This window comes from Mixophyes fleayi, chromosome 1 (assembly GCF_038048845.1).
Source record: "Mixophyes fleayi isolate aMixFle1 chromosome 1, aMixFle1.hap1, whole genome shotgun sequence".
NCBI classification, from domain to species: Eukaryota; Metazoa; Chordata; class Amphibia; order Anura; family Limnodynastidae; genus Mixophyes; species Mixophyes fleayi.
The window spans coordinates 161,054,886-161,067,573 of NC_134402.1; the positions used below are offsets into that span (position 1 = coordinate 161,054,886).

A 12,688-nucleotide genomic window follows, 5' to 3' on the forward strand; every position below is an offset into this window, starting at 1 on the left:
AGGTTTTTGCATCCTGAGACCTTCCAACCAAGCCTTTCGGCTCACACTTTACAGAACATTGGCCACGATTAAATTGGCATTGGTTACAGAACTGCCCATTTTCCAGATGAGTACAAGATAAAAAGAGAGCCTGGATAGCTCAGTCGGTAGAGCATCAGAATTTTAATCTGAGGGTCCAGGGTTCAAGTCCCTGTTCAAGCATGTATGCCTTTTAAACGATGACAATCTATATTCTCTGTGCCATGCAAAACGTATGCTGTGAAGGATTTCCGCGATAAAAGTGAAAAAGGTCATTATCATCATTTATCAAATTGTTGATGAGGAAACAAGTGATTCTGCAGTAAATAGCCATATTATTTGAACAAAAATACAAGAAACTCCACGCATAACGCAAGATAATTTATTGATTTAGCTGATGAACTTCTCTTCACATTTTAGAAATTCACAGTATGACTGGATTATAATGCCATTACACAAGCATGACATTAGTGTACATCTGTAAATTAAGTGTACAGATGAAATGGAGTCTTGAAGGGTATGAATACTTATAGTGTACTAAGATCTCTATGATCAACCAAGGTGAAATAAACTTTTTTTTTTATCGCAAGTGGATTTATTGACTTAGTTGGTCAACTTCTCTTACTATTTTACAAATTCACAGTATGATTACATTACACTGTCATGTACTGATAAAAGCTGGACATTAGTGAACATCTGTAAGTGCAAGTCAGGTCAGTCCAATCCAAATACATAATTTCCTAGAAACTTGAGATGCTATGTGGGACTTAAAGTGGTGCAGCATCTAAATAAAATGCTACGAGGCAAATATTACTTGTAGATTAAATTCTAAGTATATTAAGGTTAGACATTTCACCTCATTTCCTATCTAACCCAACTTCATCCCAATTTGTTAGCAACATAGTAATTAAATTAGACAGCAAACAAATTAATCCCCCAAGCAGTATAGTTGAAAATGAATCTTGAAGGGCATTAAGACTTACAGTTTGGTGGGATCTAAATGTTTAACCAAGGGACAATCAAAGGTTTTTGCATCCTGAGACCTTCCAACCAAGCCTTTCGGCTCACACTTTACAGAACATTGGCCACGATTAAATTGGCATTGGTTACAGAACTGCCCATTTTCCAGATGAGTACAAGATAAAAAGAGAGCCTGGATAGCTCAGTCGGTAGAGCATCAGACTTTTAATCTGAGGGTCCAGAATTCAAGTCCCTGTTCAGGCGTGTATGCCTTTTAAACGATGGCAATCTATGTTCTCTGTGCCATGCAAAACGTATGCTGTGAAGGATTTCCGCGATAAAAGTGAAAAAGGTCATTATCATCATTTCTCAAATTGTTGATGAGGAAACAAGTGATTCTGAAGTAAATAGCCATATTATTTGAACAAAAATACAAGAAACTCAACGCATAACGCAAGATAATTTATTGATTTAGCTGATGAACTTCTCTTCACATTTTACAAATTCACAGTATGACTGGATTATAATGCCATTACACAAGCATGACATTAGTGTACATCTGTAAATTAAGTGTACAGATGAAATTGAGTCTTGGAGGGTATGAATACTTATAGTGTACTAAGATCTCTATGATCAACCAAGGTGAAATAAACTTTTTTTTTTATCGCAAGTGGATTTATTGACTTAGTTGGTCAACTTCTCTTACTATTTTACAAATTCACAGTATGATTACATTACACTGTCATGTACTGATAAAAGCTGGACATTAGTGAACATCTGTAAGTGCAAGTCAGGTCAGTCCAATCCAAATACATAATTTCCTAGAAACTTGCGATGCTATGTGGGACTTAAAGTGGTGCAGCATCTAAATAAAATGCTACGGGGCAAATATTACTTGTAGATTAAATTCTAAGTATATTAAGGTTAGACATTTCACCTCATTTCCTATCTAACCCAACTTCATCCCAATTTGTTAGCAACATAATAATTAAATTAGACAGCAAACAAATTAATCCCCCAAGCAGTATAGTTGTAAATGAATGTTGAAGGGCATTAAGACTTACAGTTTGGTGGGATCTAAATGTTCAACCAAGGGACAATCAAAGGTTTTTGCATCCTGAGACCTTCCAACCAAGCCTTTCGGCTCACACTTTACAGAACATTGGCCACGATTAAATTGGCATTGGTTACAGAACTGCCCATTTTCCAGATGAGTACAAGATAAAAAGAGAGCCTGGATAGCTCAGTCGGTAGAGCATCAGAATTTTAATCTGAGGGTCCAGGGTTCAAGTCCCTGTTCAAGCATGTATGCCTTTTAAACGATGACAATCTATATTCTCTGTGCCATGCAAAACGTATGCTGTGAAGGATTTCCGCGATAAAAGTGAAAAAGGTCATTATCATCATTTATCAAATTGTTGATGAGGAAACAAGTGATTCTGCAGTAAATAGCCATATTATTTGAACAAAAATACAAGAAACTCCACGCATAACGCAAGATAATTTATTGATTTAGCTGATGAACTTCTCTTCACATTTTAGAAATTCACAGTATGACTGGATTATAATGCCATTACACAAGCATGACATTAGTGTACATCTGTAAATTAAGTGTACAGATGAAATGGAGTCTTGAAGGGTATGAATACTTATAGTGTACTAAGATCTCTATGATCAACCAAGGTGAAATAAACTTTTTTTTTTATCGCAAGTGGATTTATTGACTTAGTTGGTCAACTTCTCTTACTATTTTACAAATTCACAGTATGATTACATTACACTGTCATGTACTGATAAAAGCTGGACATTAGTGAACATCTGTAAGTGCAAGTCAGGTCAGTCCAATCCAAATACATAATTTCCTAGAAACTTGAGATGCTATGTGGGACTTAAAGTGGTGCAGCATCTAAATAAAATGCTACGAGGCAAATATTACTTGTAGATTAAATTCTAAGTATATTAAGGTTAGACATTTCACCTCATTTCCTATCTAACCCAACTTCATCCCAATTTGTTAGCAACATAGTAATTAAATTAGACAGCAAACAAATTAATCCCCCAAGCAGTATAGTTGAAAATGAATCTTGAAGGGCATTAAGACTTACAGTTTGGTGGGATCTAAATGTTTAACCAAGGGACAATCAAAGGTTTTTGCATCCTGAGACCTTCCAACCAAGCCTTTCGGCTCACACTTTACAGAACATTGGCCACGATTAAATTGGCATTGGTTACAGAACTGCCCATTTTCCAGATGAGTACAAGATAAAAAGAGAGCCTGGATAGCTCGGTCGGTAGAGCATCAGACTTTTAATCTGAGGGTCCAGGGTTCAAGTCCCTGTTCAGGCGTGTATGCCTTTTAAACGATGGCAATCTATGTTCTCTGTGCCATGCAAAACGTATGCTGTGAAGGATTTCCGCGATAAAAGTGAAAAAGGTCATTATCATCATTTCTCAAATTGTTGATGAGGAAACAAGTGATTCTGCAGTAAATAGCCATATTATTTGAATAAAAATACAAGAAACTCCACGCATAACGCAAGATAATTTATTGATTTAGCTGATGAACTTCTCTTCACATTTTACAAATTCACAGTATGACTGGATTATAATGCCATTACACAAGCATGACATTAGTGTACATCTGTAAATTAAGTGTAAAGATGAAATTGAGTCTTGAAGGGTATGAATACTTATAGTGTACTAAGATCTCTATGATCAACCAAGGTGAAATAAACTTTTTTTTTATCGCATGTGGATTTATTGATTTAGTTGGTCAACTTCTCTTACTATTTTACAAATTCACAGTATGATTACATTACACTGTCATGTACTGATAAAAGCTGGACATTAGTGAACATCTGTAAGTGCAAGTCAGGTCAGTCCAATCCAAATACATAATTTCCTAGAAACTTGAGATGCTATGTGGGACTTAAAGTGGTGCAGCATCTAAATAAAATGCTACGAGGCAAATATTACTTGTAGATTAAATTCTAAGTATATTAAGGTTAGACATTTCACCTCATTTCCTATCTAACCCAACTTCATCCCAATTTGTTAGCAACATAGTAATTAAATTAGACAGCAAACAAATTAATCCCCCAAGCAGTATAGTTGAAAATGAATCTTGAAGGGCATTAAGACTTACAGTTTGGTGGGATCTAAATGTTTAACCAAGGGACAATCAAAGCTTTTTGCATCCTGAGACCTTCCAACCAAGCCTTTCGGCTCACACTTTACAGAACATTGGCAACGATTAAATTGGCATTGGTTACATAACTGCCCATTTTCGAGATGAGTACAAGATAAAAAGAGAGCCTGGATAGCTCAGTCGGTAGAGCATCAGACTTTTAATCTGAGGGTCCAGAATTCAAGTCCCTGTTCAGGCGTGTATGCCTTTTAAACGATGGCAATCTATGTTCTCTGTGCCATGCAAAACGTATGCTGTGAAGGATTTCCGCGATAAAAGTGAAAAAGGTCATTATCATCATTTCTCAAATTGTTGATGAGGAAACAAGTGATTCTGAAGTAAATAGCCATATTATTTGAACAAAAATACAAGAAACTCCACGCATAACGCAAGATAATTTATTGATTTAGCTGATGAACTTCTCTTCACATTTTACAAATTCACAGTATGACTGGATTATAATGCCATTACACAAGCATGACATTAGTGTACATCTGTAAATTAAGTGTACAGATGAAATTGAGTCTTGGAGGGTATGAATACTTATAGTGTACTAAGATCTCTATGATCAACCAAGGTGAAATAAACTTTTTTTTTTATCGCAAGTGGATTTATTGATTTAGTTGGTCAACTTCTCTTACTATTTTACAAATTCACAGTATGATTACATTACACTGTCATGTACTGATAAAAGCTGGACATTAGTGAACATCTGTAAGTGCAAGTCAGGTCAGTCCAATCCAAATACATAATTTCCTAGAAACTTGAGATGCTATGTGGGACTTAAAGTGGTGCAGCATCTAAATAAAATGCTACGAGGCAAATATTACTTGTAGATTAAATTCTAAGTATATTAAGGTTAGACATTTCACCTCATTTCCTATCTAACCCAACTTCATCCCAATTTGTTAGCAACATAATAATTAAATTAGACAGCAAACAAATTAATCCCCCAAGCAGTATAGTTGAAATTAAGACTTACAGTTTGGTGGGATCTAAATGTTCAACCAAGGGACAATCAAAGGTTTTTGCATCCTGAGACCTTCCAACCAAGCCTTTCGGCTCACACTTTACAGAACATTGGCCACGATTAAATTGGCATTGGTTACAGAACTGCCCATTTTCCAGATGAGTACAAGATAAAAAGAGAGCCTGGATAGCTCAGTCGGTAGAGCATCAGACTTTTAATCTGAGGGTCCAGGGTTCAAGTCCCTGTTCAGGCGTGTATGCCTTTTAAACAATGGCAATCTATGTTCTCTGTGCCATGCAAAACGTATGCTGTGAAGGATTTCCGCGATAAAAGTGAAAAAGGTCATTATCATCATTTCTCAAATTGTTGATGAGAAAACAAGTGATTCTGCAGTAAATAGCCATATTATTTGAACAAAAATACAAGAAACTCCACGCATAACGCAAGATAATTTATTGATTTAGCTGATGAACTTCTCTTCACATTTTACAAATTCACAGTATGACTGGATTATAATGCCATTACACAAGCATGACATTAGTGTACATCTGTAAATTAAGTGTAAAGATGAAATTGAGTCTTGGAGGGTATGAATACTTATAGTGTACTAAGATCTCTATGATCAACCAAGGTGAAATAAACTTTTTTTTTTATCGCATGTGGATTTATTGATTTAGTTGGTCAACTTCTCTTACTATTTTACAAATTCACAGTATGATTACATTACACTGTCATGTACTGATAAAAGCTGGACATTAGTGAACATCTGTAAGTGCAAGTCAGGTCAGTCCAATCCAAATACATAATTTCCTAGAAACTTGCGATGCTATGTGGGACTTAAAGTGGTGCAGCATCTAAATAAAATGCTACGAGGCAAATATTACTTGTAGATTAAATTCTAAGTATATTAAGGTTAGACATTTCACCTCATTTCCTATCTAACCCAACTTCATCCCAATTTGTTAGCAACATAGTAATTAAATTAGATAGCAAACAAATTAATCCCCCAAGCAGTATAGTTGAAAATGAATCTTGAAGGGCATTAAGACTTACAGTTTGGTGGGATCTAAATGTTTAACCAAGGGACAATCAAAGGTTTTTGCATCCTGAGACCTTCCAACCAAGCCTTTCGGCTCACACTTTACAGAACATTGGCCACGATTAAATTGGCATTGGTTACAGAACTGCCCATTTTCCAGATGAGTACAAGATAAAAAGAGAGCCTGGATAGCTCAGTCGGTAGAGCATCAGACTTTTAATCTGAGGGTCCAGGGTTCAAGTCCCTGTTCAGGCGTGTATGCCTTTTAAACGATGGCAATCTATGTTCTCTGTGCCATGCAAAACGTATGCTGTGAAGGATTTCCGCGATAAAAGTGAAAAAGGTCATTATCATCATTTCTCAAATTGTTGATGAGGAAACAAGTGATTCTGCAGTAAATAGCCATATTATTTGAACAAAAATACAAGAAACTCCACGCATAACGCAAGATAATTTATTCATTTAGCTGATGAACTTCTCTTCACATTTTACAAATTCACAGTATGACTGGATTATAATGCCATTACACAAGCATGACATTAGTGTACATCTGTAAATTAAGTGTACAGATGAAATTGAGTCTTGGAGGGTATGAATACTTATAGTGTACTAAGATCTCTATGATCAACCAAGGTGAAATAAACTTTTTTTTTTATCGCAAGTGGATTTATTGACTTAGTTGGTCAACTTCTCTTACTATTTTACAAATTCACAGTATGATTACATTACACTGTCATGTACTGATAAAAGCTGGACATTAGTGAACATCTGTAAGTGCAAGTCAGGTCAGTCCAATCCAAATACATAATTTCCTAGAAACTTGCGATGCTATGTGGGACTTAAAGTGGTGCAGCATCTAAATAAAATGCTACGAGGCAAATATTACTTGTAGATTAAATTCTAAGTATATTAAGGTTAGACATTTCACCTCATTTCCTATCTAACCCAACTTCATCCCAATTTGTTAGCAACATAGTAATTAAATTAGACAGCAAAAAAATTAATCCCCCAAGCAGTATAGTTGAAAATGAATCTTGAAGGGCAATAAGACTTACAGTTTGGTGGGATCTAAATGTTCAACCAAGGGACAATCAAAGGTTTTTGCATCCTGAGACCTTCCAACCAAGCCTTTCGGCTCACACTTTACAGAACATTGGCCACGATTAAATTGGCATTGGTTACAGAACTGCCCATTTTCCAGATGAGTACAAGATAAAAAGAGAGCCTGGATAGCTCAGTCGGTAGAGCATCAGACTTTTAATCTGAGGGTCCAGGGTTCAAGTCCCTGTTCAGGCATGTATGCCTTTTAAACGATGGCAATCTATGTTCTCTGTGCCATGCAAAACGTATGCTGTGAAGGATTTCCGCGATAAAAGTGAAAAAGGTCATTATCATCATTTCTCAAATTGTTGATGAGAAAACAAGTGATTCTGCAGTAAATAGCCATATTATTTGAACAAAAATACAAGAAACTCCACGCATAACGCAAGATAATTTATTGATTTAGCTGATGAACTTCTCTTCACATTTTACAAATTCACAGTATGACTGGATTATAATGCCATTACACAAGCATGACATTAGTGTACATCTGTAAATTAAGTGTACAGATGAAATTGAGTCTTGGAGGGTATGAATACTTATAGTGTACTAAGATCTCTATGATCAACCAAGGTGAAATAAACTTTTTTTTTTATCGCAAGTGGATTTATTGACTTAGTTGGTCAACTTCTCTTACTATTTTACAAATTCACAGTATGATTACATTACACTGTCATGTACTGATAAAAGCTGGACATTAGTGAACATCTGTAAGTGCAAGTCAGGTCAGTCCAATCCAAATACATAATTTCCTAGAAACTTGCGATGCTATGTGGGACTTAAAGTGGTGCAGCATCTAAATAAAATGCTACGAGGCAAATATTACTTGTAGATTAAATTCTAAGTATATTAAGGTTAGACATTTCACCTCATTTCCTATCTAACCCAACTTCATCCCAATTTGTTAGCAACATAGTAATTAAATTAGACAGCAAAAAAATTAATCCCCCAAGCAGTATAGTTGAAAATGAATCTTGAAGGGCAATAAGACTTACAGTTTGGTGGGATCTAAATGTTAACCAAGGGACAATCAAAGCTTTTTGCATCCTGAGACCTTCCAACCAAGCCTTTCGGCTCACACTTTACAGAACATTGGCCACGATTAAATTGGCATTGGTTACAGAACTGCCCATTTTCCAGATGAGTACAAGATAAAAAGAGAGCCTGGATAGCTCAGTCGGTAGAGCATCAGACTTTTAATCTGAGGGTCCAGGGTTCAAGTCCCTGTTCAGGCGTGTATGCCTTTTAAACGATGGCAATCTATGTTCTCTGTGCCATGCAAAACGTATGCTGTGAAGGATTTCCGCGATAAAAGTGAAAAAGGTCATTATCATCATTTCTCAAATTGTTGATGAGAAAACAAGTGATTCTGCAGTAAATAGCCATATTATTTGAACAAAAATACAAGAAACTCCACGCATAACGCAAGATAATTTATTGATTTAGCTGATGAACTTCTCTTCACATTTTACAAATTCACAGTATGACTGGATTATAATGCCATTACACAAGCATGACATTAGTGTACATCTGTAAATTAAGTGTACAGATGAAATTGAGTCTTGAAGGGTATGAATACTTATAGTGTACTAAGATCTCTATGATCAACCAAGGTGAAATAAACTTTTTTTTTTATCGCATGTGGATTTATTGATTTAGTTGGTCAACTTCTCTTACTATTTCACAAATTCACAGTATGATTACATTACACTGTCATGTACTGATAAAAGCTGGACATTAGTGAACATCTGTAAGTGCAAGTCAGGTCAGTCCAATCCAAATACATAATTTCCTAGAAACTTGCGATGCTATGTGGGACTTAAAGTGGTGCAGCATCTAAATAAAATGCTACGAGGCAAATATTACTTGTAGATTAAATTCTAAGTATATTAAGGTTAGACATTTCACCTCATTTCCTATCTAACCCAACTTCATCCCAATTTGTTAGCAACATAGTAATTAAATTAGACAGCAAAAAAATTAATCCCCCAAGCAGTATAGTTGAAAATGAATCTTGAAGGGCAATAAGACTTACAGTTTGGTGGGATCTAAATGTTCAACCAAGGGACAATCAAAGGTTTTTGCATCCTGAGACCTTCCAACCAAGCCTTTCGGCTCACACTTTACAGAACATTGGCCACGATTAAATTGGCATTGGTTACAGAACTGCCCATTTTCCAGATGAGTACAAGATAAAAAGAGAGCCTGGATAGCTCAGTCGGTAGAGCATCAGACTTTTAATCTGAGGGTCCAGGGTTCAAGTCCCTGTTCAGGCATGTATGCCTTTTAAACGATGGCAATCTATGTTCTCTGTGCCATGCAAAACGTATGCTGTGAAGGATTTCCGCGATAAAAGTGAAAAAGGTCATTATCATCATTTCTCAAATTGTTGATGAGAAAACAAGTGATTCTGCAGTAAATAGCCATATTATTTGAACAAAAATACAAGAAACTCCACGCATAACGCAAGATAATTTATTGATTTAGCTGATGAACTTCTCTTCACATTTTACAAATTCACAGTATGACTGGATTATAATGCCATTACACAAGCATGACATTAGTGTACATCTGTAAATTAAGTGTACAGATGAAATTGAGTCTTGGAGGGTATGAATACTTATAGTGTACTAAGATCTCTATGATCAACCAAGGTGAAATAAACTTTTTTTTTTATCGCAAGTGGATTTATTGACTTAGTTGGTCAACTTCTCTTACTATTTTACAAATTCACAGTATGATTACATTACACTGTCATGTACTGATAAAAGCTGGACATTAGTGAACATCTGTAAGTGCAAGTCAGGTCAGTCCAATCCAAATACATAATTTCCTAGAAACTTGCGATGCTATGTGGGACTTAAAGTGGTGCAGCATCTAAATAAAATGCTACGAGGCAAATATTACTTGTAGATTAAATTCTAAGTATATTAAGGTTAGACATTTCACCTCATTTCCTATCTAACCCAACTTCATCCCAATTTGTTAGCAACATAGTAATTAAATTAGACAGCAAAAAAATTAATCCCCCAAGCAGTATAGTTGAAAATGAATCTTGAAGGGCAATAAGACTTACAGTTTGGTGGGATCTAAATGTTAACCAAGGGACAATCAAAGCTTTTTGCATCCTGAGACCTTCCAACCAAGCCTTTCGGCTCACACTTTACAGAACATTGGCCACGATTAAATTGGCATTGGTTACAGAACTGCCCATTTTCCAGATGAGTACAAGATAAAAAGAGAGCCTGGATAGCTCAGTTGGTAGAGCATCAGACTTTTAATCTGAGGGTCCAGGGTTCAAGTCCCTGTTCAGGCGTGTATGCCTTTTAAACGATGGCAATCTATGTTCTCTGTGCCATGCAAAACGTATGCTGTGAAGGATTTCCGCGATAAAAGTGAAAAAGGTCATTATCATCATTTCTCAAATTGTTGATGAGAAAACAAGTGATTCTGCAGTAAATAGCCATATTATTTGAACAAAAATACAAGAAACTCCACGCATAACGCAAGATAATTTATTGATTTAGCTGATGAACTTCTCTTCACATTTTACAAATTCACAGTATGACTGGATTATAATGCCATTACACAAGCATGACATTAGTGTACATCTGTAAATTAAGTGTACAGATGAAATTGAGTCTTGGAGGGTATGAATACTTATAGTGTACTAAGATCTCTATGATCAACCAAGGTGAAATAAACTTTTTTTTTTATCGCAAGTGGATTTATTGACTTAGTTGGTCAACTTCTCTTACTATTTTACAAATTCACAGTATGATTACATTACACTGTCATGTACTGATAAAAGCTGGACATTAGTGAACATCTGTAAGTGCAAGTCAGGTCAGTCCAATCCAAATACATAATTTCCTAGAAACTTGCGATGCTATGTGGGACTTAAAGTGGTGCAGCATCTAAATAAAATGCTACGAGGCAAATATTACTTGTAGATTAAATTCTAAGTATATTAAGGTTAGACATTTCACCTCATTTCCTATCTAACCCAACTTCATCCCAATTTGTTAGCAACATAGTAATTAAATTAGACAGCAAAAAAATTAATCCCCCAAGCAGTATAGTTGAAAATGAATCTTGAAGGGCAATAAGACTTACAGTTTGGTGGGATCTAAATGTTAACCAAGGGACAATCAAAGCTTTTTGCATCCTGAGACCTTCCAACCAAGCCTTTCGGCTCACACTTTACAGAACATTGGCCACGATTAAATTGGCATTGGTTACAGAACTGCCCATTTTCCAGATGAGTACAAGATAAAAAGAGAGCCTGGATAGCTCAGTTGGTAGAGCATCAGACTTTTAATCTGAGGGTCCAGGGTTCAAGTCCCTGTTCAGGCGTGTATGCCTTTTAAACGATGGCAATCTATGTTCTCTGTGCCATGCAAAACGTATGCTGTGAAGGATTTCCGCGATAAAAGTGAAAAAGGTCATTATCATCATTTCTCAAATTGTTGATGAGAAAACAAGTGATTCTGCAGTAAATAGCCATATTATTTGAACAAAAATACAAGAAACTCCACGCATAACGCAAGATAATTTATTGATTTAGCTGATGAACTTCTCTTCACATTTTACAAATTCACAGTATGACTGGATTATAATGCCATTACACAAGCATGACATTAGTGTACATCTGTAAATTAAGTGTACAGATGAAATTGAGTCTTGGAGGGTATGAATACTTATAGTGTACTAAGATCTCTATGATCAACCAAGGTGAAATAAACTTTTTTTTTTATCGCAAGTGGATTTATTGACTTAGTTGGTCAACTTCTCTTACTATTTTACAAATTCACAGTATGATTACATTACACTGTCATGTACTGATAAAAGCTGGACATTAGTGAACATCTGTAAGTGCAAGTCAGGTCAGTCCAATCCAAATACATAATTTCCTAGAAACTTGCGATGCTATGTGGGACTTAAAGTGGTGCAGCATCTAAATAAAATGCTACGAGGCAAATATTACTTGTAGATTAAATTCTAAGTATATTAAGGTTAGACATTTCACCTCATTTCCTATCTAACCCAACTTCATCCCAATTTGTTAGCAACATAATAATTAAATTAGACAGCAAAAAAATTAATCCCCCAAGCAGTATAGTTGAAAATGAATCTTGAAGGGCATTAAGACTTACAGTTTGGTGGGATCTAAATGTTCAACCAAGGGACAATCAAAGGTTTTTGCATCCTGAGACCTTCCAACCAAGCCTTTCGGCTCACACTTTACAGAACATTGGCCACGATTAAATTGGCATTGGTTACAGAACTGCCCATTTTCCAGATGAGTACAAGATAAAAAGAGAGCCTGGATAGCTCAGTCGGTAGAGCATCAGACTTTTAATCTGAGGGTCCAGGGTTCAAGTCCCTGTTCAGGCGTGTATGCCTTTTAAAC

General features: G+C 35.8%; 8 non-coding genes across 8 annotated transcripts; all 8 read left to right on the forward strand.

Moving 5' to 3' along the window:
• The first annotated feature begins 5,315 nt into the window (after nucleotides 1-5,315).
• TRNAK-UUU (transfer RNA lysine (anticodon UUU)) lies at nucleotides 5,316-5,388 on the forward strand. The gene has a single exon. It is a non-coding gene; the product is annotated as a tRNA-Lys (tRNA).
• A 968-nt stretch (nucleotides 5,389-6,356) lies between these two features.
• Nucleotides 6,357-6,429, forward strand: TRNAK-UUU (transfer RNA lysine (anticodon UUU)). The gene has a single exon. It is a non-coding gene; the product is annotated as a tRNA-Lys (tRNA).
• A 968-nt stretch (nucleotides 6,430-7,397) lies between these two features.
• Nucleotides 7,398-7,470, forward strand: TRNAK-UUU (transfer RNA lysine (anticodon UUU)). Its single transcript has one exon. It is a non-coding gene; the product is annotated as a tRNA-Lys (tRNA).
• Nucleotides 7,471-8,437: 967 nt separating this feature from the next.
• TRNAK-UUU (transfer RNA lysine (anticodon UUU)) lies at nucleotides 8,438-8,510 on the forward strand. Its single transcript has one exon. It is a non-coding gene; the product is annotated as a tRNA-Lys (tRNA).
• Nucleotides 8,511-9,478: 968 nt separating this feature from the next.
• On the forward strand, nucleotides 9,479-9,551 carry TRNAK-UUU (transfer RNA lysine (anticodon UUU)). The gene has a single exon. It is a non-coding gene; the product is annotated as a tRNA-Lys (tRNA).
• A 967-nt stretch (nucleotides 9,552-10,518) lies between these two features.
• TRNAK-UUU (transfer RNA lysine (anticodon UUU)) lies at nucleotides 10,519-10,591 on the forward strand. Its single transcript has one exon. It is a non-coding gene; the product is annotated as a tRNA-Lys (tRNA).
• Nucleotides 10,592-11,558: 967 nt separating this feature from the next.
• TRNAK-UUU (transfer RNA lysine (anticodon UUU)) lies at nucleotides 11,559-11,631 on the forward strand. Its single transcript has one exon. It is a non-coding gene; the product is annotated as a tRNA-Lys (tRNA).
• A 968-nt stretch (nucleotides 11,632-12,599) lies between these two features.
• Nucleotides 12,600-12,672, forward strand: TRNAK-UUU (transfer RNA lysine (anticodon UUU)). Its single transcript has one exon. It is a non-coding gene; the product is annotated as a tRNA-Lys (tRNA).
• Nucleotides 12,673-12,688: the final 16 nt, after the last annotated feature.